Consider the following 21897-nt stretch of genomic DNA (forward strand, 5'->3'; position numbering starts at 1 on the left):
AAAGGACTGGAAAACTGACGGAGCATTAGAAAGACCAAAAGGCATCACTAAATACTCAAAGTGGCCCTCGGGCGTATTAAATGCGGTTTTCCACTCATCCCCCTGCCTGATTCGCACCAAATTATACGCCCCACGAAGGTCAATCTTAGAGAACCACTTGGCCCCCTTTATGCGAGCAAACAAATCAGTCAGCAACGGCAATGGGTATTGATATTTAACAGTGATTTTATTCAAAAGCCGATAATCAATACATGGTCTCAAAGAGCCGTCTTTTTTTGACACAAAGAAAAAACCGGCTCCTAAGGGAGATGACGATGGACGAATATGTCCCTTTTCCAAGGACTCCTTTATATATTCTCGCATGGCAGCATGTTCAGGCACAGACAGATTAAATAAACGACCCTTTGGGTATTTACTACCCGGGATTAAATCTATGGCACAATCGCACTCTCGGTGCGGAGGTAACGAACCAAGCTTGGATTCTTCAAAGACGTCACGATAGTCAGACAGGAACTCAGGAATTTCAGAGGGAATGGATAATGAAATGGAAACCACAGGTACATCCCCATGAGCCCCCTTACATCCCCAGCTCAACACAGACATAGCTCTCCAGTCGAGGACTGGGTTGTGAGATTGCAGCCAAGGCAATCCTAGCACCAAATCATCATGTAGATTATACAGCACCAGAAAGCGAATAATCTCCTGGTGATCCGGATTAATACGCATAGTTACTTGTGTCCAGTATTGTGGTTTATTATTAGCCAATGGGGTGGAGTCAATCCCCTTCAGAGGAATAGGAGTCTCCAAAGGCTCTAAATCATACCCACAGCGTTTGGCAAAGGACCAATCCATAAGACTCAAAGCGGCGCCAGAGTCGACATAGGCGTCCGTGGTAATAGATGACAAAGAGCAAATCAGGGTCACAGATAGAATAAATTTAGACGGTAAGGTGCAAATGGAAACAGATTTACCAAGCTTTTTAGTGCGCTTAGAGCATGCTGATATAACATGAGTAGAATCACCACAATAGAAACACAACCCATTTTTCCGTCTAAAATTCTGCCGCTCGCTTCGGGACAGAATTCTATCACACTGCATACTCTCTGGCGACTTCTCAGTGGACACCGCCAGATGGTGCACTGGTTTGCGCTCCCGCAAACGCCTATCGATCTGAATAGCCATTGTCATGGACTCATTCAGACCCGCAGGCACAGGGAACCCCACCATAACATCCTTAATGGCATCAGAGAGACCCTCTCTGAAAGTCGCCGCCAGGGCGCACTCATTCCACTGAGTAAGCACAGACCATTTACGGAATCTTTGGCAGTAAATTTCCGCTTCATCTTGCCCCTGAGATAGGGACATCAAAGTTTTTTCTGCCTGAAGCTCCAAATGAGGTTCGTCATAAAGCAACCCCAAGGCCAGAAAAAACGCATCCACATTGAGCAACGCAGGATCCCCTGGTGTCAATGAAAAAGCCCAGTCTTGAGGGTCGCCCCGGAGCAAGGAAATCACAATCCTGACCTGCTGTGCAGGGTCTCCGGCAGAGCGAGATTTCAGAGACAAAAATAATTTGCAATTATTTCGAAAATTCTGAAACCCGGATCTATTCCCCGAGAAAAATTCCGGCAAAGGAATTCTCGGCTCAGATACAGGTGCATGACAAACAAAATCTTGCAAATTTTGTACCTTCGTGGCGAGATTATTCAAACCTGCAGTTACACTCTGAAGATCCATTACAAACAGGTGGACACAGAGCCATTCAAGGGTTAAGAGGAGGTAAGAAGCAGCTAGACAGCAATTAAGGGCTAGGCAGCAAAACTCTGAGGGGAAAAAAAAAAAAAAAATTTCCCTTCAACACTTCTTTTTCTCCTGCTTCAGCCCAAACAAATTAACACTTTGCGGGCCGGTCAAACTGTCATGATCTCAATGGCAAGAGAACATAGCATAAGCATATATAGGAACTAGCTCTTGGAAGATGGGAACTGAGCTGACCATGAACTAAACCTAACGCACAACTAGCAGTGGCCGGGTAGCATGCCTACGTTGATTCTAGATGCCCAGCCCAGCCGGAGGACTAAATAAAGCTAGCAGAGGAAAATATTAGTCCTAGCTCACCTCTAGAGAAATACCCCGAAAGGAGACAGAGGCCCCCCACATGTATTGGCGGTGAGTTGAGATGAAATAACAAACGTAGGATGAAAATAGGTTTAGCAAATTTGAGGTCCACTTACTACATAGCAGAAGACAGAAAGGACACTTTCATGGTCAGCTGAAAACCCTATCAAAAACACCATCCAGAAATTACTTTAAAACTCTGGCATTAACTCATAACACCAGAGTGGCAATTCCCGTTCACAAGAGCTTTCCAGACACAGTAACGAAACTACAGCTGTGAACTGGAACAAAATGCAAAAACAAACATGGACAAGAGTCCAACTTATCTAGTAGTTGTCTAGGAGCAGGAACAAGCACAGAGAGGCTTCTGATAACATTGTTGACCGGCAAGCAACTAACAGAGCAGCAAGGTTATATAGCGACTCCCACATCTTGATGGGAACAGGTGAACAGAGAAGATGAAGACACCAGTTCAATTCCACCAGTAGCCACCGGGGGAGCCCAGAATCCAAATTCACAACAGAGGTGATTCGCTTCCTTGTACTTTATAATTTACATGATGTACTAGTGCTTGGTCTGCCATGGTTACAAACTCATAATCCTGTCCTGGACTGGAAAACAATGTCTGTGTTAAGCTGGGGATGTCAGGGGGTTCATGATGATGCACCTCCGATTTCTATCGCTTCATCTACTCCTTCTGAGATCCCTGCGTTTTTGTCTGACTATAGGGATGTTTTTGAGGAGCCTAAGCTCAATTCGCTCCCTCCACATAGAGATTGTGACTGTGCTATAGAATTGATTCCTGGCAGTAAGTTCCCTAAGGGTCGTTTATTTAATCTGTCACTGCCAGAGCATACTGCTATGCGGAATTATATTAAGGAGTCCTTGGAAAAGGGACATATTCGTCCATCTTCGTCCCCTCTGGGAGCAGGTTTTTTTTTTGTGGCAAAAAAAGATGGTTCCCTGAGGCCTTGTATAGATTATCGCCTTCTGAATAAGATTACAGTCAAGTATCAGTATCCATTGCCATTATTGACTGATTTGTTTGCTCGCATTAAGGGGGCTAGGTGGTTCACTAAGATAGATCTTCGCGGTGCATATAATCTGGTGCGGATAAAACAGGGTGATGAGTGGAAAACCGCATTTAATACGCCTGAGGGCCATTTTGAGTATTTGGTAATGCCTTTTGGACTCTCCAATGCTCCGTCAGTCTTTCAGTCCTTAATGCACAATATTTTCCGTGAATATCTGGATAAGTTTATGATTGTGTATTTGGATGATATTTTGGTGTTTTCTGATGACTGGGAGTCTCATGTTCTACAGGTCAGGAAGGTGTTTCAGGTTCTGCGGGCCAATTCTCTGTTTGTGAAGGGCTCAAAGTGTCTCTTCGGAGTCCAGAAGATTTCTTTTTTGGGGTACATTTTTTCTCCTTCTACTATTGAGATGGATCCCGTCAAGGTTCAGGCGATTTGTGACTGGACACAACCTACATCTGTTAAGAGCCTTCAGAAGTTCTTGGGGTTTGCTAATTTTTATTGTCGGTTCATTGCTAATTTTTCCAGTATTGTTAAACCTTTGACTGATTTGACTAAAAAGGGTGCTGATGTTGCTGATTGGTCTCCTGCGGCCGTGGAGGCCTTTCAGGAACTTAAGCGCCGGTTTTCTTCTGCTCCTGTGTTGTGTCAACCAGATGTTTCACTTCCTTTTCAGGTTGAGGTTGATGCTTCCGAGATTGGAGCGGGGGCGGTTTTGTCACAGAGAAGTTCTAATGGCTCGGTGATGAAGCCATGTGCATTCTTCTCTAGAAAATTCTCGCCCGCCGAGCGCAATTATGATGTGGGTAATCGGGAGCTTTTGGCCATGAAGTGGGCATTTGAGGAGTGGCGTCATTGGCTTGAGGGTGCTAAACATCGTGTGGTGGTCTTGACTGATCACAAGAATCTCATTTACCTTGAGTCTGCCAGGCGTTTGAATCCTAGACAGGCTCGTTGGTCGTTGTTTTTTTCTCGTTTCAATTTCGTGGTTTCATACCTGCCAGGTTCAAAGAATGTGAAGGCAGATGCTCTTTCCAGGAGTTTTGTGCCTGACTCTCCTGGAGACTCTGGGCCTACTGGTATCCTTAGGGATGGGGTAATATTGTCCGCCGTATCCCCAGACTTGCGACGTGCATTGCAGGAGTTTCAGGTGGATAAACCGGATCGTTGTCCACCAGAAAGACTGTTTGTTCCGGATGATTGGACCAGTAGAGTCATCTCCGAGGTCCATTCCTCTGTGTTGGCTGGTCATCCTGGAATATTTGGTACTAGAGACTTGGTGGCCAGGTCTTTTTGGTGGCCTTCCTTGTCTAGGGATGTGCGTACCTTTGTGCAGTCTTGTGAAGTGTGTGCTCGAGCTAAGCCTTGCTGTTCTCGGGCCAGTGGGTTGTTGTTATCCTTGCCCATCCCGAAGAGGCCTTGGACGCACATTTCCATGGATTTTATTTCTGATCTCCCGGTTTCACAGAAAATGTCCGTTATCTGGGTTGTGTGTGACCGCTTTTCTAAGATGGTTCATTTGGTGCCCTTGCCTAAGTTGCCTTCCTCCTCTGAGTTGGTCCCTTTATTTTTTCAGAACGTGGTTCGTTTGCATGGGATTCCGGAGAATATCGTTTCTGACAGGGGATCCCAGTTTGTGTCTAGATTTTGGCGGACGTTTTGTGCCAAGATGGGCATTGATTTGTCTTTCTCGTCTGCATTCCATCCTCAGACGAATGGCCAGACGGAGCGAACTAATCAGACCTTGGAAACTTATTTGAGGTGTTTTGTTTCTGCTGATCAAGATGACTGGGTTGCTTTTTTGCCACTGGCCGAATTTGCTCTTAATAATCGGGCTAGTTCGGCCACGTTGGTCTCTCCTTTTTTTTGTAATTCGGGGTTTCATCCTCGTTTTTCCTCTGGTCAGGTGGAGCCTTCGGATTGTCCTGGAGTGGACGTGGTGGTGGACAGGCTACATCAGATTTGGAATCAGGTGGTGGACAATTTGAAGTTATCAAAGGAGAAGACTCAGCAGTTTGCTAATCGCCGTCGCCGCGTGGGTCCCCGACTTCTTGTTGGGGATTTGGTGTGGTTGTCTTCTCGTTTTGTCCCTATGAAGGTCTCTTCTCCTAAGTTCAAGCCTCGGTTCATCGGTCCTTATAGGATCTCGGAGATTCTTAACCCTGTATCTTTTCGTTTGGATCTCCCAGCATCGTTTGCTATTCATAATGTGTTCCATCGGTCGTTGTTGCGGAGGTATGAGGTGCCCGTTGTTCCTTCGGTTGAGCCTCCTGCTCCGGTGCTGGTGGAGGGAGAATTGGAGTATGTTGTTGAGAAGATCTTGGATTCTCGTGTTTCCAGACGCAAACTCCAGTATTTGGTTAAGTGGAAGGGTTATGGTCAGGAGGATAATTCCTGGGTGGTCGCCTCCGATGTTCATGCGACTGATTTGGTCCGCGCCTTCCATAGAGCTCACCCTGATCGCCCTGGGGGTTCTCGTGAGGGTTCGGTGACCCCTCCTCAAGGGGGGGGTACTGTTGTGGATTCTGTTTGTGGGCTCCCTCTGGTGGTTACTGCTGGTACTGGGTGACTTTGGTGGGTTGCGGCCTTTGGTTTCCACCTGTCCATCAGTGGCTGGGTGTTTCCTATTTTACCTGGCCTTTCTGTCATTTCCCTTGCCGGCTATCAATGTATTCAGATGTGCTCTGTTTGGTTCCTGCCTACCTGCTCCCAGATCTTTCAGGATAAGCTAAGTGCTGATTTTCAGTTGTTTGGTTTTTTGTCCAGCTTGCTTATTATGTCTCTATGCTAGCTGGTAGCTCTAGTGGACTGAGGTTCTCCCCATGTGCCATGAGTTGGCACATGGGTTCTTGTAATCTCAGGATGGTTTTTTTTGATTAGGGTTTTTTGCTGACCGCTCAGTCCCCTTTTGTATCGTTCTGCTTTCTAGTTTACAGCGGGCCTCAATTTGCTAAAACTATATATATCATCTCTATGTGTGTGCCTTCCTCTCATTTCACCGTCAATACATGTGGGGGGCAACTATATCTTTTGGGGTTCATTCCGCTGGAGGCAAGTGAGGTCTTTATTTTCTCTGCAGTGCTAGTTAGCTCTTAGGCTGGTGCGTGGCGTCTAGAACCAACGTAGGCACGCTCCCTGGCTATCTCTAGTTGCGTTTGTCAGGCGTAGGGCAGCGGTCAGCCCAGGTTCCATCACCCTAGAGCTCGTCCGTAATATATTTGTACTTTGCTTGTCCTGTGCTATCCCTAGCCATTGGGATTCATGACAGTGAGGCCTTTGTACAGTGTGAGGGCCATCATACAGTACTGGTGTCATTAAACAGTTTGGAGGATACTAAGGGGTCAGCATACTGTGTGGGTGGTACTATACAGTGAGGGGGCATTTTACTGTGTATAAGATAGCATGTACGGGGGGAGACTCAGCACATTATTAAATATTAAGTGGGCACTTATTGTTATTGGGGAACTAAGGCTATTGTGACTGTCAAAGGGGCACAGAGAAGGCATTACTTTCTAGGGGGCAAAGTGTAGGCACTGTTTTCTATGGCACTTGCACCCGGCATTACTGTATTCTAGAAGATTGCTTTACCATCTAGAGGGCACATAGTGCCACACAGCAGATGCAGTAATAGGGACACATATGGCAGCAGCGGCTCAGTATTGGGGTATCAGCAGGATGAGGCGTTTGTGCAGGTTGGGGATACATTAGGACAGTTCTGGAAATGTGAGAAGTCAGATGTGTCTTTGTTGTAATCTCTGCAGCCGAGTCCTGGGTGGAAGAAGTTGTCATGCCGGTCTGGACCAGATGGAAAAGACAGGAAATGTGAATGAGTCCATCTGAAAGAACGTCAGCGTTAAGTCACTATCTATAACTGTGCTGTAATCATTTATTTGTTCTGCAGGACTGGTATCAACCATTATGTCAATATATGGCAGTAATACCAGTGTTTGTCTTTGTATAGAGTTTTTTTTATAAATAGCGCGGTCATCTGCTGAGGTTCTCCAACATCCACCATAGTTGTAATCGAGGTTACTTGGTTAGGGGCACACTCAGAAATTTCGGCCCCTACTCCTGACCCAAAACTCTAGCTACGCCTCTGACTATGCACAATAAATTACATTCATACTCGCTGAGTCTTCTATATATACGTTCCATGACTATGAGGACTCATTTAGACATCACGTGCGAGCATGTGTGTTTTTACGGACAGCACTTGTACCTCTGATAGTCTATGGGGCCGTTCACATGTTCGTGTTTTTTCGTGGAAAATGGCATGACATGTCCAATTTTAATCCAAGAGACCAAATTAGTATCGGCAGTGCAAGTCAGTGGGTCCATGAGAAAATCAGACCACACTCAGATGACATTGATTGGAATGGATAGGTGGAGAAACATTTTTTTAAATCTCTCCACGTAAATACTTGATGGACCTAGGTCTTTTTTCAATCTATGTAACTATGTAAGTACAGTGGGGGAAATAAGTATTTGATCCCTTGCTGATTTTGTAAGTTTGCCCACTGACAAAGACATGAACAGTCTTTAATTTTAAGGGTAAGTTAATTTTAACAGTGAGAGATAGAGTATCAAATATAAAATACAGAAAATGACATTGTATAATATATAAATTTATTGGTATTTTGCAGTGAGAAATAAGTATTTGATCCCTCTGACAAACAAGACTTAATTCTTGGTGGCAAAACCCTTGTTGGCAAGCACAGCAGTCAGATGTATTTTGTAGTTGATGATGAGGTTTGCGTACATGTCAATTTTGGTCCACTCCTCTTTGTAGATCATCTCTAAATCATTAATATTTTGAGGTTGTCGCTTGGCAACTCAGGGCTTCAACTCCCTCCATAAGTTTTCTATGGGATTAAAGTTTGGAGACTGGCTAGGCCACTCCATGACCTTAATGTGCTTCTTTTTGAGCCACCCCTTTGTTGCCTTGGCTGTATGTTTTGGGTCATTGTCTTGCTGGAAGACCCAGCCACGACCCATTTTTAATGTCCTGGCGGAGGGAAGTAGGTTGTCACTCAGGATTTTACGGTACATGGCTACATCCATTCTCCCATTGATGCGGTAAAGTAGTCCTGTGCCCTTAGCAGAGAAACTCCCCCAAAACATAATGTTTCCACCTCCATGCTTGACAGTGGGGATGGTGTTCTTTGGGTCATAGGCAGCATTTCTCTTCCTCCAAACACGGCGAGTTGAGTTAATGCCAAAAACTTCAATTTATGTCTAAGCTGACCACAGCACCTTCTCCCAATCACTCACAGAATCATCCAAGTGTTCATTGGCAAATTTCAGATGGACCTGCACATGTGCCTTCTTGAGCAAGGGGACCTTGCGGGCATTGCAGGATTTTAAACCTTTACAGCGTAATGTGTTACCAATGGTTTTCTTGGTGACTGTGGTCCCAGCTTCCTTGAGATCATTAACAAGTTCCCCCATGTAGTTTTAGGCTGATCTCTCACCTTCCTCATGATCAAGGATACCCCATGAGGTGAGATTTTCATTGGTGCCCCAACTCGATGTCGATTGACAGTCATTTTGTATTTCTTCCATTTTCTTTCTATTGCACCAACAGTTGTCTCCTTCTCACCCAGCATCTTACTTATGGTTTTGTAGCCCATTCCAGCTTTGTGCAGGTCTGTGATCTTGTCCCTGACATCCTTATACAGCTCTTTGGTCTTGCCCATGTTGTAAAGGTTAGAGTCTGACTGATTAATGAAGTCTGTGGACAGAAGTCTTTTATAATGGTGACTATGTAAGACCGCTGTCTTTAATGCAGGCAATGAGTTTAATAGAAGCGTGTAACTGGTCTGTAGGAGCCAGAACGCTTAATGGTTGGTAGGGGATCAAATACTTATTTCTCACTGCAAAATGCAAATAAATTTATATAATTTATGCAATGTGAATTTCTGGCTTTTATTTTTGATATTCTATTTTTCAATGTTAAAATTAACTTACCTTTAAAATTATAGACTGTTCATGTCTTTGTCATTGGGCAAACTTACAAAATCGGCAAGGGATCAAATACTTATTTAGTCCACAGAAAAATCGATGAATCCAGCAGGAATGTAGTAAAATCACTAAATTTATTTCTTCATTTTTTTTTTTTTAAAAAGGAAAGGATTGTATCCTATGGTACACCACTTGTAAATAAGTTATAATTTCTTACAGCATTATGCACACATGGCAGCGTTCTTCCGACGCGTTTCGACTAACGTCTTAATCATGACCATGTACCAGTGATCCTATTCCCTCACATCTCCTCCAGTCCTTTTCTCCAGCTGTCACCACTCACCTAACTAAAATATTTAATATCTCCTCCTCATTTAAGCATGCCATCATACATCCATTACTTAAAAAACCATCCCTTGACCAGAACTGCACTGCTAACTGCAGAGTAGTCTCTAGTCTTCCCTTAATCTCTAAACTCCAGGAACACCTGGTCCACTCCCATCTAATCCATTATCTCTCAGATAACTCTCTTCTCGACCCTTTACAATCTGGTTTCCACTCTTTTCTCTCTACTGAAACTGCCCTCACTAAAGTTTCTAATGACCTATTAACAGCTAAACCTAGTGGTCACTGCTCCCTGCTGATTTTCCTGGATCTCTGCAGCATTCAACACTGTGGATCACCAGCTCCTACTCACTATGCTATGCTCTATCGGCCTCAAGGACACCGTTCTCTTCTGGTTCTCTTCCTACCTCTCTGACCGCTCCTTTACTGTATCTTTTGCTGGCTCCTCTTCCTCTTCCCTTCCCCTTACTGTCAGAGTTCCTCAGGGTTTCATCCTGGTCTCCCTACCTTTTCTCCTTGTACACTTCCCCTATTGGACAAACAGTACATCCAGTTTTCAGTACCGTCTATGCTGATGACACCCAATTATACACATCGTCTCCTGACATCACCCCTACATTACTCAAAAAATACCAGTTATTGTCTTACTGCTGTCTCTAACATTATAGTCCTCCCTCTATCTAAAACTGAATCTGTCAAAACTGTTTTTCCTCCTTCCACTAACCTATCTATGCCCGATATTAACATTTCCGTGTGTGGTTCTACCATTACTCCCCAGCAACATGTCCGCTGTCTTTGTGTCATATTTGAGTCAGATCTTTCCTTCACTCCCCACATTCAATCACTTGCCTGCTCATTTCACCTACACCTCAAAAACATCTCTAGAATTCGATCTTTTCTTACCTTTGACTTTGCAAAAACTCTTACTGTAGCTTTTATTCATTCTCGTCCGGACTATTGCAACTCTCTTCTAATAGGTTTCCTTCTTACCAAACTCTCCCTTCTCCAATCCATCTTGAATGCTGCAGCCAGGATCAAATTGCTCGCCAACCGCTACACCGATACCTCTACACTCTGCCAGTCATTGCACTGGTTGCCTATCTGATACAGAGATCAATATAAGCTTATCACTCTCACCCACAAAGTGCTCCACGGTTCAGCACCACTCTACATCTCCTCCCTCGTCTCAGTCTACTAGCCTACCCATGCCCTCCATTCTGATAATTACATAAAACTAAAATCCTCAATAATGTGAACCTCCCATTCCCCTCTCCAAGACTTCTCATGTGCTGTACCAATTCTTTGGAATGCTTTACCCAGGACAATTCAATTAATTCTCAATACCCACAGTTTCAAGATTGGCCTAAAAATGATTTTTTTTTTCGAGACTGGCCTATCGTTCCACCTCAACCATCCCTGTATTATTATTATTATTATTATTATTATTATTATTACTACTATCTCTAGTCTCACAGATATTGAACAAAGCAGTAGTGTTCATGTGTGACCATGCTCCATTCCAAATGGGACATGGGACCCCAACTTGTGAGCTCAAGATTTCTAGACTTTTTAACCCCAAATCAACAATTCATCAGTTGCTTTTAGTATGTATTTTTTTAAAGTCGTTTTTCTGTATTCCATTAGAGAACTTTCAGCCGAATTCATTAAAATGACACAGTGCTGATTGTTGATGAATTTGGCTCAAATCAGAAAATCCTTTTGTCACGATATGGTATGAAATATCATATAAGTTTAGTTTCTCTTGTCAGCCCAGGATGTGGGCTAAGAAACCCCCCTTCTCTTTTACTTCAGAGTTGAGCTTGCCTTGCCAATGTACATGGAGGAAGAGCGTTTTATTGCCTAAAGGAATGTTTACGACCAGGTAGAAGCTTCCTCCAGCAAGAACTGGATTCTAAGTCTCTAGAACCATGCGGTCCTTTGTTCCATTTTTGTAAGATATTAGGCAAACGATTTAAAATACGAACACAAAAATATATCGTCATAATCACACTCGGAGGATCTACCCATCACTCTAAGCATCAGCGTCTAACTCCATCGGGTGAAGAAGTAGGGATTGCTCTGTAAATAATAGGACATATTTGATCTCCTTAGGAAGCCCACGGTAATCTGAGATGAATGCTGGGTTTGTCAGGACTATGATATGTTCAGCAGCGGAATTACAAGTCTTAGAAAGATTTAGCTTATACTTAGTCAGAATGCAGAGAGAGGAGGGACTGGGATAGCCAGCCTTTTTGGTGATGTCACCAGGCTAAGCTATAACTGTTTTGGCCGGACTCCAGCAGTGAGTCTGTTGCTGGAAGAACATGTGGGTCTGACCTGAAGAGCTGTACCTCATGCATTGGGATTTTTGGGAGCCCCTCCCACTAGCATGGTGTTTGCCTGAACTGATATGAACTAAGAACATGTGAGTTATCTTTTCTTCCTTTAATCCTTTTATTTTCATAATTACCTTGTACATATTTGCAATTGTCTCATTTGTAACATCTTTGTATAATTTTGATAAAGCACTGCCTAACCTTTCTGGAGTATAATATTTAATGCTAGTTCTTCCTCCCTGCTCTAAAAATGTACCCTGTCTCTTGAAGGGAAATTACCCTACTGTTTTGGGTTAGCTCCGGACCCGTTTGATCGGAGCTGGTGGCAGCTTACCGTGTGCAGACTTTTGGGGTGTTGTTTCAGCGACTGCAGCTTGATAATTATTGTTCCTGCCTGCGTGGGAGTAGTTATCGCGTCGCTGCAGCGCGCCCAATAGCCAGTACATAGCAGGCAGCCTTTCTGGCGACTAATTACCCTAGGTGCAGTACCTAATCTGACCTGAGAGTAAGGGGGGCGCCAGAGAGCTGCAAGTGTTAAGTGGAACTGTAAGCGGGATACACAAATCCCTGCAGTTCATGGTATATTGAAGAGCAGTGGGATACCTAAAATAAGCCCCTGCTGTAAACTAAGAGGTCAATAGCATTGTGTGTGTTTTTTTTATCACATTGTGGCAGTAGAGGGATAACGAGGATAAGCCCCCCTGCACATGTGATAGCCATCTGCTGGTCTAAAGTCACCCCAATCCGTGACCTAATGGTGGCAGTGGTCAGGAATCCCTGTGGATTTTCGTGACAAACTGCGGGCCACGGCTAAGGGATCGTGACAATTGATCAATATAAGCTTATCACTCTCACCCACAAAGTGCTCCACGGTTCAGCACCACCCTACATCTCCTCCCTCGTCTCAGTCTACTAGCCTACCCATGCCCTCCATTCTGATAATTACATAAAACTAAAATCCTCAATAATGTGAACCTCCCATTCCCCTCTCCAAGACTTCTCATGTGCTGTACCAATTCTTTGGAATGCTTTACCCAGGACAATTCAATTAATTCTCAATACCCACAGTTTCAAGATTGGCCTAAAAATGATTTTTTTTCGAGACTGGCCTATCGTTCCACCTCAACCATCCCTGTATTATTATTATTATTATTATTATTATTATTACTACTATCTCTAGTCTCACAGATATTGAACAAAGCAGTAGTGTTCATGTGTGACCATGCTCCATTCCAAATGGGACATGGGACCCCAACTTGTGAGCTCAAGATTTCTAGACTTTTTAACCCCAAATCAACAATTCATCAGTTGCTTTTAGTATGTATTTTTTTTAAAGTCGTTTTTCTGTTTTCCATTAGAGAACTTTCAGCCGAATTCATTAAAATGGCACAGTGCTGATTGTTGATGAATTTGGCTCAAATCAGAAAATCCTTTTGTTATCTTTTACTTTTTTAGACTATTTTTTGAGCTTTTGTTTTTTTTACTTGTCATCAACATAACTTTGTAGAGAACGGGCTCAACCCCTGAGCCCGCACTATACACATGCAACGTAGTATGTCTCGGAACATCCTACATCCAGAACAGGATAAAATCATGCAGAAAAAAAATCAGACAGATTCTTGAGTCCTATTGTGCAAAACCTTTGCAATATATCAAAAAAGTTCCTCTATCTGTCCTTCAAGAAGCTTCATCTCCTAATTTCATAGACTTCTCTCAGGATGCTCCTTCAAACACATTAGAACATTCTGTATGAAAAAAATATCCGTCTCCCAATAAATGCCTCGGCAGCTGTGTTTTTTTTTTACTTTTTGTAATTAAAGGGGTCTAGCTGATAAAAGTTAAAATTAATAAAGCTTAGACTACTTAAAAAAAATGTAAAGAATTGAGATTCATTATGGTGCATAATCGGTCCCAACAGTCATCAGATAAGTCGTCATATCTGGTGTGTCGAAGATGGGACTAGGAAGCACAGATCAAATTCTGCCGGGATCAGAGTACCATTTTATTTAGGCTTCACAGCTACAATTTTTTTTTATTGTTATCATGCCTCTAAAATGAGAAATCAAGCAAATTTGTGTTAGGCCTTTATGAAAAAAAATGTTCATAATGGTTCTACAGCTCTGATGCAGACAATGCATCTCCATAGAAACAGACAATAAACTCTGAAGTTTAGATCAGACACTAAACCATTAAAGTGAATGGGCCAGTTTAGAAGTCTGATTTTTCCATATTAACCACCTAACAGAAATTGTATCATGCGCTACAAGGTCTGATTCCCAAATGAGTCTGCACACCCCCAAGGGTCTATTTAACGGGTTTGTGAAAAGCAAACAGGCACCAAATCATTTACACTTAATCATGGCCATGTAAGAATAATATTCTCTGAATTGATTAAGATGCAAACGTCAACAAATAAATTTGACTCATTATCAATAGCGTGTGCCTCCGTGCACCACACCAGAAAATCGTCTCTAGTCAGGGATTGAATTAACATTTCTGGCATAAAAAAAAGCCATAATTTTCCATGAATTTGACAGGTGGGTTTAACACTGCCCCAGGTCTTCCCAAGCCCCATTTCGGAGCTGCTTAAATCTAGCAAAAATTAAAAAATTTTTACGCAACTCAGCATTGTGCAAAAATTTTGCAACACCTCAAAGTATTTCCTGTATATCTGTGTTTGTTGTCTGTTATCATGGAGACACGTAATGGTAGGAGATTTTTAGTTTCAAGTTACAGTGAAGTTAATTAATTTGTCAGTTTAAATGCATTGGGATAATTATAAAAATATGGTTGCAAAGGTGGACATAGTGTTTAAGGGGATCTGAACAGCAGGGACCCTGCCATCTTGTAACTCAATGTCTCCTAATATAAAGTAGTGAATTTTGGTACTTATTTAGTGTGACGGTACAGTATTTATTCTTCATTATGCCAGACGTAATTTTCAGTGGGAAAAGATACACAGCCTTTGTTCATATGAGACTGAACTTTGAGTCTCGAATTGATGTTTGTTGAATTGTTGAATGCTTGTTGACTACCTGTTTTATCCATCCCAGCAGCTTATTGTTCTGCTATACTTGAGGAGCAAAGGCGCAGGTTAATTGAACAATTCATGTTTGTTAATTTGGTTTATACCTGCTGACTACCTATTGTATCAGTCCATGCAGCTTGTTGTTCTGAAAACATTGAAGGGCAAAGGGATCTGGAAGACAGCTGCCAAGAAACCATGGCTCCAACCGCAGGAATAGACATTTGATCTACTGACCATCACTGAACCAATGGAGATGTTTGGAGAACCCAGGATAGGACAATCAGGTCACCTGGCCACATAGCTCAATGGACTGTCAGCTTCTTAAACTTGCTGCTACCTCCTCTCTGTGAGTGCCTGACAAAAGCGGGGTGCCACTGGTTGGGTAGTTAGCCCTAGAAGCTCCGAAGTCGCAGATGTTCTAATTCCTGGTGAGCCAGCAGAGGGGTGAGACTCTGCAATTTGTACCATCTTGTGCATTTGCTGCAGAGGTGTATCTAGGTTTTTTGGCACCCTGGGGCAAGAATTCAGTTTGGCGCCCCCTTCCTCCCCCGCCTCAAGTACATATGTGACTTTTACACTTAGTCACATGAGTGAAGTTGCCATGTGATGACTGCTGGAACCAGAAAGCATAGCTGAATCTTGACAGTGAGGATATTATATGCTGTTAAGATTGGCTACAGGGCTCCATTTTATAATTAATGGGTGTGTCCAGGTTTAAGATAAAAGTCTGCAGTCACTATAGGTAGCTGCATGTTTCTGAAATCTCACAGCGCATGCACTGCACACTTGTAGGACACTCCGTTGCACAAGTATGTGATTTGGATACTTCTGGCCACATTCTGACTAGGAGTGTCCGGCCTCACTCCATTCATTTTCATTGACTGGGGCCACGCATGTCTAGTCAGCACATGACTGCATTTATGCAAATCGCCGGAATGAGAGAAAATGACAGTGTGCAGTGCCTGCTGTTTGAATTTAGAATTCTGCAGTCACATAGAATGACTGCAGTCTCTTCACAAAACTTGATCAACACCTTTAACCCCTTTCTGCCAGCTGACGGGATAGTACGTCAGCTGGCAGTATCCCCCGCTTTGAGGTGGGCTTCGGCGGTAAGCCCACCTCAAAGCCGTGACATGTCAGCTATTTTCAACAGCTGACATGTGCGTGCAATGGGCGCGAGCGGAATCGCATTCGGCTCACGCCCATTAACTAGTTAAATGCTGCTGTCAAACTCTGACAGCGGCATTTAACAAGCGCTCCCTGCCGCGCCGCTGACCCCTGTCACGTGATCGGGGGTCATTGGTGCATTGCCATAACAACCTGTGGTCTCCTTGAGACTTCTATGGTTGTTGATCGCAGATTGCTATGAGCGCCACCCTGTGGTCGGCGCTCATAGCACGCCTGCAATTTTGCTGCATAGAGGTGATCTGTGCTTCACTTCTATGTAGCAGAGGCGATCAAGTAGTGCATGCTTCTAGCCTTTAAAAAAAAATATATATACAGTATATATAAAAGTTCAAATCGCACCCCCTTTCGCCCCAATCAAAATAAAACAATAAAAAAACAATAATCAAACCTACACATATTTGGTATCGCCGCGTTCAGAATCGCCCAATCTATCAATAAAAAGAAAGGATTAACCGGATCACTAAACGGCGTAGTGAGAAAAAAAAACACACCAAAATTATGTTTTTTTGGTCACCGCGACATTGCATTAAAATGCAATAACAGGTGATCAAAAGATCGTATCTGCACAAAAGTGATATTATTAAAAACATCAGCTCGGCACACAAAAATTAAGCCCTCACCTGACCCCAGATCACGAAAAATGGAGACGCTACGGGTATCGGAAAATTGTGCAATTTTTTTTATTTAGCAGATTTTGGAATTTTTTTAACCACTTAGATAAAAGAGAATCTAGTCATGTTTGGTGTCTATGAACTCGTAATGACCTGAACAATCATAATGGTGGGTTAGTTTTAGCATTTAGTGAACGTAGCAAAAAAGCCAAACAAAAAACAAGTGTGGGATTGCACTTTTTTTGCAATTTCATCGCACTTGGAATTTTCTTTCCCGTTTTCTGTTACACAACATGCTAAAACCAATGGTACCTTTCAAAAGTACCACTCGTCCCGCAAAAAATAAGCCCTCACATGGCCATATTGATGGAAAAATAAAAAAGTTATGGCTCTGGAAAGAAGGGGAGCAGAAAACGAAAAAACGAAAAAAGCTCCGGGGGTTAAAGGGAACCTGTCACCCCGTTTTTTCAAGATGAGATAAAAATAGCGTTAAATAGGGGCAGAGCTGTGCTTTACATTAGTGTATTTTTTGTGCCTTTATTCCCCACCTATGCTGCCGAAATACCTTTGTAAAGTCGCCGAACTCGGCTTCAGGAAAATGGCCGCCGCGATCTCCATCTGCTCACGCGCGGCATCCCGCGGCCATTTTCCTGAAGCAACGGAAAGATGAGAAAGATCTGGGGGACAAACAGCGATGTCACCACGCCCATATGACCAGACCAGCGTGAGTGACAGCCCAAAATGGCGACTTTACAAAGGTATTTCAGCAGCATAGGTGGGGAATAAAGGCACAAAAAATACACTAATGTAAAGCACAGCTCTGCCCATATTTAACGCTATTTTTATCTCATCTTGAAAAAACGGGGTGACAGGTTCCCTTTAATGTTCCTAACATTAATAAAAACGTGAGAATTAGTCAGCATCACTCTGGAGTCGTTCTCTTTCATCTTCCCCAGACCCTATGATGACTTTTCTCATCCACAGCTCATCTTTGCAGACCTCCATCTTCTCCGGTCTTCTGCAACACATCCCGATACGATGCCCTTAAAGATACAGTAACAGAGTCATTATAATGCTCCTGAATAAAAATATCTGTCCTATGCTAAGCCCCTCAATAAATAATGCCCCTCACTATATTTAGTGCACAAAATATGACCCAAACTTTCCCTCTTATAGTATATGCCCTCCACTCTGCTCTTTCCTTTCCATACTGGGACCCCTCTTCACACTGTCCTCTCACGCTGTATTACCCCTATAGGGCCCAGTCTCTATACTGTGTCCTCTCACCACACTCTCCCTCCCTGGTTGTGACCTAACACTGTTCCTCCATGCTACCTCCTAACACACTACTGTGTCTTTATTCTGTGCCCACTCACATTTTTCTCCCCCCATAGTGTCTCCACGCACTATTCCCCTCAGTAGTCTCCTCACATATTTCCCCCTCCCTCCTCATACATTTACCCCTCTCACTCTCCATACTGCCTCCTCACACATTCCTCCGACTTACCATACTGTAGCTGCACCCATCCCATCACCCTCACTCCACATACTGTGTCCGCATACATTTTCCCTCGCTCCTCATACTGTGGCTGCACCCATCCCCATACTGTTTTCTCATACATACCCCATCTAACCTCTTGCTCCTCATATTATGTCTACAAATTTCTCCCACTCCCCATATTGTGTCTTCACCTATCTCTTCTTTGCTCCCCAAATATGTGTCCTCAAATCATACCCCCGTTACATTAAATCTCCCCCACCACAGTAAATCTCACCCAAACCCGTTACACTAAATCTCCCCCACCACAGTAATACTCCCACACAGCAAATATCACCACACATAGTAAGTCTCCCCCAGATACAGTAAATACTCCACACACAGTAAAACTCCACCAGCCCCATTATACTAAATCTCCCCAGCATGCACAGTAAATACCACCACACAGTATTGTATATACCCCCCAACACAGTAAATCTCCCCCAGCCCCGTTACTCAAAGTATCCCCACACTCAGTAAATCCCCCCCAGCCATGTTACACTAAATCTCCCCCACACAGTAAATGCCCTCATCAAAATAAATCTCTGCCAGCCCTGTTACACTAAATCTTCCCCTATACACAGTAAATCTCCCCACACACAGTAAATCTCCCCCAGCCCCATTACACTAAATCTCAGTAAATACCCCACATAATTCACATAATTCACAATCCAGTAAATCAACCGCCTACCCCGTCCCCGTTACATTCAATCTTCGGCCCTGGAGCCCTTACCAATATTGCGAACCGGCAAGTAACGTCAGAAACGTGATCACATGAACTGCTCACGCTGCTGACTTCGCCCTGACCCAGCAGTCAGAGCTTCAATTGTACACATGTCTCAAAGACGTGAGTACAATTGATCACTGAGAGCCGGTGCGATGCACCTTCTGGGAGAAGGCTGTCAACTTGACAGCCTGCTCAGAGAACTGCCAACTCCGAGTCTGGGGGATCGGCAATATGCAGCTGCTGGGGGAGACACTTTGAAACATTGCATTAGGTGGCCTGACTGCGCCCCCCTGCAAGCTGCGCCCAGGGCAGATGGCCCGTCTGCCCCTCCAGATACGCCTCTGATTTGCTGCGACAATACTACATGTTATTGACGGTTGGTGTTCAATAAAGTATTGCCACACTGTGTTAGGAGAAAGGGCATTCAGTAAGATGAGCCAGGGTCCATGTGGTCTTTATAAAGACAGCCAGGCCGGTGGACGAGAGCACCCACTGACTCTCGTGTCTCCACATTTAGTATTTATCACAACATAGAAGTGTGACACCGTCACAGTGGCATTGCTTTCCCCACGGGGAGAGTGATGTCATGCTTGGAAGCGATGAAAGACCTCTTCTATCAGGCAAATCATACACCCAACACATTCATACTGCATGCCAGAAGGGGGAGCTCTGAACCCGGATTAAGGGGAACTTCCCTAATATATTCTGCCTGGAGGGGAAGTGAGTGAGCAGTCTGGAGCAGACAGTGGAGGAGGAAGGAGTCTGTCAGAAGACAGAGGAGAGTGCAGTCGACAGTGAGTGTCAGAAAGACACTGTACACTGACTGACACTGGGCTATGTAGCCGGAGTCGCTACAGCTCCTGGAGGAGGGAAACAGAGAAGGAAAAAACAGCTTGTGGAAAGTGTGCAGGAGAGAAAAGGCACAGGAGAGTGACATCAGGGGAGCAGAGCAGTGATTTGGCTACCTCCCTGGCTAGCACAGATTCCAGTAGCCGGAAGACCGAGGTCATGTCGGACTCTAAGAGAGATAGCAGAAACTGGCAGGACAGCTGAACTTTAAGTTACCTGTCCGCCCTAATACCCAGGAGTCACAGTGGCACATAGAGCCCGGGTCATGATAGAGACCCTATAAAAAGGCTCGAGCCACCTGTCATACAGGTTTGTGTCCCACCTTTATGGAGGACAGAGAGGAACTGTGAGGACCTTATCAGAAGCCATGCAGTAAGGGACTACAACACCACTGCGCTTTGAGGAAGGCTTTCATCTCCACCTGGTAAAGGGGACTCTGGATTCGCTTCCAAGCCGGCCAAACCCTGCCTGTCCTGTGATCTGGTACCCTGGACTGCAATTGCCTGAAGCTATAGTAAACCAGGTAAAGAGACTGCAAACCTGTGTCCTCGTTCTTCACTGCACCATTCACCATCTCTATCTACACCTGTGGGAAGTTATTCCATCTAGCTGCCATACCATCACCCCAGAGGACCCCTTTAAGCAGCGTCGGTCCCTACTGACCGAATACCACAGGTGGCGTCACGAACAGTAGACTTTATTTACAATTCCCCTTAACAGACCATTTCCCTTTTAAGTGAGCGCCCAGGGCCACGGACCGGGTCGCACCCACCGTGACATCCCCTTTAACCCCTTTCTGACCTCGGACGGGATAGTACGTCCGAGGTCAGATCCCCTGCTTTGATGCAGGGCTCCGCGGTGAGCCCGCATCAAAGCCGGGACATGTCAGCTGTTTTGAACAGCTGACATGTGCCCGTAATAGGCGCGTGCAGAATCGCGATCTGCCCGCGCCTATTAACTAGTTAAATGCCGCTGTCAAACGCAGACAGCGGCATTTAACTACCGCATCCGGCCGGGCGGCCGGAAATGACGTCATCGCGGACCCCCGTCACATAATTGGGGGTCAGCGATGCTTCAGAATGGTAACCATAGAGGTCCTTGAGACCTCTATGGTTACTGATCGCCGGTAGCTGTGAGCGCCACCCTGTGGTCGTCGCTCACAGCACACCTGCATTTCTGCTACATAGCAGCGAACATCAGATCGCTGCTATGCAGCAGAGGCGATCGCGTTATGCCAGCTTCTAGCCTCCTATGGAGGCTATAGAAGCATGGCAAAAGTAAAAAAAAAAAATGAAAAAAAATAAAAAAAAATATAAAAGTTTAAATCACCCCCCTTTCGCCCCAATCAAAATAAATCAATAAAAAAAAAATCAAACCTACACATATTTGGTATCGCCGCGTTCAGAATCGCCCGATCTATCAATAACAAAAAGCATTAACCTGATCGCTAAACGGCGTAGCGAGAAAAAAATTCGAAACGCCAGAATTACGTTTTTTTGGTCGCCGCGACATTGCATTAAAATGCAATAACGGGCGATCAAAAGAACGTATCTGCACCAAAATGCTATCATTAAAAATGCCAGCTCGGCTCACAAAAAATAAGCTCTCAACTGACCCCAGATCATCAAAAATGGAGACGCTACGAGTATCGGAAAATGGCGCAATTTTATTTATTTTTTTTTAGCAAAGTTTGGAATTTTTTTTCACCACTTAGATAAAAAATAACCTAGTCATGTTAGGTGTCTATGAACTAGTACTGACCTGGAGAATCATAATGGCAGGTCAGTTTTAGCATTTAGTGAACCTAGCAAATAAGCCAAACAAAAAACAAGTGTGGGACTGCACTTTTTTTGCAATTTCACTGCACTTGGAATTTTTTTCCTGTTTTCTAGTACACGACATGGTAAAACCAATGATGTCGTTCAAAAGTACAACTCGTCCTACAAAAAATAAGCCCTCACATGGCCAAATAAAAAAGTTATGGCTCTGGGAAGGAGGGGAGCGAAAAACGAACACGGAAAAACGGAAAATCCCAAGGTCATGAAGGGGTTAAGTACCGGACCCGGTACCGAGTACCCCACGACCCAGGCGGGTGACTCAGAAGCATGTGTTATAACACCATTAAAGAGGACCTGTAGGACTAGACTGTAGATGGTATATCCT

This window comes from Ranitomeya variabilis, chromosome 1 (assembly GCF_051348905.1).
Source record: "Ranitomeya variabilis isolate aRanVar5 chromosome 1, aRanVar5.hap1, whole genome shotgun sequence".
NCBI lineage: Eukaryota > Metazoa > Chordata > Amphibia > Anura > Dendrobatidae > Ranitomeya > Ranitomeya variabilis.